General features: G+C 43.3%; 1 long non-coding RNA gene across 1 annotated transcript; it reads right to left on the minus strand.

Annotated features, from left to right (window-relative positions):
• Positions 1-1221: 1221 nt before the first annotated feature.
• Positions 1222-1640, minus strand: LOC116068142. The gene is made up of 2 exons (XR_004109450.1): positions 1541-1640; positions 1222-1354 (listed from the first exon to the last, which is right to left on the minus strand). It is a non-coding gene; the product is annotated as an uncharacterized LOC116068142 (long non-coding RNA).
• Positions 1641-4604: the final 2964 nt, after the last annotated feature.

Below are 4604 nucleotides of genomic sequence, written 5' to 3' on the forward strand. Positions count from 1 at the left end.
GTTTGAACACTTGTTTCTCAGATGGTAGAACTCTTTTAGAAGGTTGTGGAAGCTTTAGGAGTCCTGCTGGGGGAAATGAGTCTCCAGAGGCGAGCCCTGAGGTTTGAGAGCTTGGGCCTTTTTTCTACCATCTGCTTTCTGAGAATGGACACAATGAGATCTGCTGCCTTATGTCCCTGCCGCCTTATGTCTTCCTTACCGTGAGCATCTGGATCCCTTCTTAATGAATAAGCTAAGTTAAACCCTCACTCACAGAGGTTGCTTCTTGTTTGGTTTCTGGTCACAGCAGTGAGAAAAATGAACTAACTGTGCAATAAATGTGAGCAAGAGGAAGTCTGGGAAGTGGTGTTCTTAAGCAACTGCTGTTAAAACCTTACTTTTCCAGTGTAATTACGTCCTATGATCATGGAAACACGACACTTGGAAACATGACACTTACACTATTTTCAGTTCTGTTAGGGTCGCACATGGGCAAAGGTCTTGTGAACCAAGATCAGAGAGATGTACAGTGACTCTATTCTTTGTCTTCTTCTGTGTGTACCTGACAAGCTTAATGTAGCCATTAACGATGACTGGATACACATATGTCCAACTGATTTCATGCCATGTGTCCATATCACATGTTACATAGCATGTATCTGACCCATGTTGACTGAATGGCTAGAAATAAATAAAACAGTGGACAGGCATGATTACAGCTGTGTTACTTGCGTGGTCACTGTGATCTAGTGTAACTAACTTTCTCTGTCCCACTGAGTCAGAGAATGCCTCAGGGCTAGAACAGGTGACATAGCTTGTTCTCAAAGGGATTTACAGTATTCATCCCTCACTGGCCTTGGCTTATTAGGATGAGCATTTAGGCAAAGAAGGAGCCTTGGGACACCCATGTTTTTGAGAGAAATATTCTCATGATCACGTCAATATAGAGTTTGTATTTTTTCAAATTTATTTGAAGGAAAAACAATGTTTACTTGTGTTTGAGCATTTAACCTACAAAGGAACTTCAAACAAGAACAACTCCAGGAAAATAAGGTAACCCAGAAGGATTTAAGTGTGGAAACAGTCATTTTCTTTTATGTATCCATGCTTATGTGAAAGTGCCCCTTGTAGTGTGTGTGTGTGTGTATGTGTGTGTGTGTGTGTGTGTGTGTATGTGTTACAGTATAGGCGAGATGAAACTTATTAGTAAGAAGACAAATGAATGAGACACAGTGTGTCTGGTTTTCAAAGCCAGTTGCTATTTATATCTTTTTCCTCTGTGGCCCAACAAACGCTTTCGATGTGAGGTTAAGATGGCTGACGGTTGCAGAACGAGCCAGCAGGACCATTGCAGAGAGAGTAATGGACTTCAACCCTAGTGACAGCAAAACAGAGCGCTCAGCTGGAAAGGATTTTCATCTACTCTAGAGTTACCCAATATTGACAGAGCATGGATTCCTTGCCCCCAGGTCAGTCTGTCCCAACCTTCCAGGCACTTGGGGGCCCTGGTGATGCCAGGCAGATGGAGTTACAGAAACAATCACCCAGCCAGAACACTCACTGCCATGTGGCAATCAATGGCTTTGTTGGGATTGTGCTTGCCCAAACAGGATGGAGTGTTTTAAAGGCTTCCACTTGGTTCCATATGGCCCTTCGATGTGCACACTCCCTGTGGTGGGCTTCTCTTGGCCAAACTTCTTTCTGTGAAATTTATTAATAGGGGAAAAAATGAGTAATGATGAAACCCCAAACCCTCACTTACTAGAATCTGGCTGAAGAAAGGAAAATCCTATTTAAAAAAAATATGGAAAGAACAGACGACGGGAAACCGTAGCACCTTTCCAGCCCTTCACCACAACCTCAATAAAATAATAATTCCTTGAAGCCATTTGCACTGCAGTGTGTGTTTCCATTAATATGGTTGAAAAGACTGTCCGTGAACATAAAGATTTTGTTGTACTGTAATAAAGTACCCAGGAATGGGCAATTTATAAAGGAACTAAGTTGACTTTGTATATTTCTGGAGCTCAGTGAGTTCAAGTGCACTGATATTAGCCAGTTTGCTGAATCTTGTTTGAAACATCCCATAGTGAGATCGTGCAAGCACAGAACTGGGATCTCTTTAGTCTTCATATGAAATCACTACCATGGATGAGGCAGCCTCATATCCCCAGCCAATCATAATCGTCTTCCAAAACAACATTAACATACAAAGTTAAGGCTATTTCTAAGGCATAAACCTTAGGAGGAATACATCCAAACCATAGTTAAAATAGAAATACAAATATTAAATCTATTTGAAATGTTCATTACCTGTAGTTCCAGGTTTACTGCATGGCTGTTATTGGTTCACAACATCCTAACCATGGACCCTTGAGCACAGCACTCAATGGAATAGATTAGTTTCCTTAATGTTAAAATTCTGTCCTACAAACCTCAGCCTTATTGGGCTTAGTGTTTAAAGAAGAAGAGTAGAGCACATTATCCAAAGTATTCAGAAAACTAGCTGTTAGAAGCTAAGACTAATAGTATATCAACTCTTAGAAGAACAGGAGGGAGAGGTGGGACTAAAGACTAATCTTTTGAACTGAAAGATTAACAGACATTATCTCCAGGTGGTAGATTTAAAAAGAAAATGTATATATTAATCGAGTTTGGTGGGTTCCAAAAGACTCCCATCAGCAGAGGGAATAGTTGGCCCTGTGGTCAGCAAGGTCAGAGCATGAATTCCTTGCCCCCGGATCAGTGTATTGCTTTTCATCAAGATCTTCTTCTACACTTATTAACTGGCTTCTGTCTGTTAATACATGCATTTCTATTTAGCAAAGATATAAAAATAAGAAATAGTTTAAAATTAATCATGAAACAAAATGAAAAGAATAAAAATATTATTTAAAAAGTGTGGGGAGCGGTGAAGCTGGAGAGGCATTCGCCATGGCAAGATGGCGCCTACTTCCGCTGTGGACTCCTAGTAAACAACTGTTTGCGCATGTGCGTAGAGAACTGTTTGCGCATGTGCGTAGGGTGAAAAGACGCCGAGTCACGGCCCATTCTGGGGCGTTATGTAGGGTAATGAGCAAACAGCCAATCATGGGCAGACGCGCCACGCTGTGGGCAGACACGCTGCACTGTGGTGTATATAAGCAGTGCGGATTATTGGCTCGACCCTTTTTTCCCTACTGAGGAGACAATAAACGTTGCTGCAGAAGGAACCTAGTGTCCACGTGTCTTCTTGCTGGCGAGACGACTGCGCGGGCTACAAAAAAGTTTACAAATAGTTACTTTTTAGTAAAAGAAAAATACGTGTGATCCATAGCTTGGGCTGGGCCTAAGCTGAGCCAGGGTGTCTGGAGCTCTGGGATTCCTTCTGCCTGATTCCCAGAATGTGTGCATGGGTGGAGCTCCTGTGGGTTCCTGAGTGGGAAGGCCTCATACAGGAAGCAATGTTTCCTGCACTTGGACTCTGACAAGACAGAAGACCCGGAAAGAAGGTGTAGAAAAATCTCTCTGGAGTAATTTCAACTTAACATAAGGCAGCTATCTCAAGGTTCTTTTTTTTTTGTTTGTTTTGTTTTTGTTTTTGTTTTTGTTTTTTCAAGACAGGGTTTCTCTGTGTAGCCCTGGCTGCCCTGGAACTCACTCTGTAGACCAAGCTGGCCTCAAACTCAAGGTTCCTCTTATTCCTCTTATCCCAGCTCAGCCAAGAAGAGAGAAGGACCCTGGGGGAGGAGCTTGTTGCCCCGCCCACCCTCCTCCTCCTCCCCCCAGCTCTGGAAGCAACAAAACCCCTGACAGTTTTCCAGTTTGGAGAGCACCAGGAGTCCATGCCCCAAGAGGGAGAGAGATATTCTGGAGACTACACCGTGGTGGCCTTGACATGCGGAAGTCCTCCCAGGCCACAGATCTCAGTGGCTTACATGGGACACTTCTCTGCCTTCCTTGAAGGCTGGGATGACTTTAATACTGGACGGAGACTCTGAAGTATTAGGGATAGGGCCTGAAACAAACAAAATTTAGGCAACCACGTACTACCGTTTGGTCCTCAAATATCCCTAGAGGTTGATGTATTGAAGACTTCTTCCTCAGCTTGGTGCCTTTGGGAAGCTGTAGATACTTTCAGAGGTAGTGCTTAGAGGGAGAGTCTTAGGTCGCTGTGGGTGTGTTTTTGAAGGAGATTGTGGGATTGATTACCTGTCTTCTCTCTCTCTGTATCTTTGCTTCCTGACCACCCCACGAGGTGAGTAGGTTTCTCTGCCACACACTCTCACTGCGATATAGCTTTCCCAAAGCAACCAGGCAACCAACACAGACAGAGACCACTGAAACTATGAACCCAGGTGAACTCGGTTTTTTGAAAAGGATTTCTTTTTTTTTATTAGATATTTTCTTTATTTACATGTAAATTTCTCCATTCCCAGTTTCCCCTCCAAAAAACAAAGAAACAAACAAAAACAACAAAAACAAACCCCTGTTGCCTCCCCCTTCCCCATGCCTGCCACCCTGCCCTCTCCCACTTTCTGTCCCTGGTATTCCCCTACACTGGGGCACAGAACCTTTACAGGGCCAAGGTCCTCTCCTCCTATTGATGATCGAATTTGCAATCCTCTACTATACACATGCTGCCA

Source organism: Mastomys coucha, unplaced genomic scaffold (assembly GCF_008632895.1).
Source record: "Mastomys coucha isolate ucsf_1 unplaced genomic scaffold, UCSF_Mcou_1 pScaffold22, whole genome shotgun sequence".
Taxonomy (NCBI): Eukaryota; Metazoa; Chordata; class Mammalia; order Rodentia; family Muridae; genus Mastomys; species Mastomys coucha.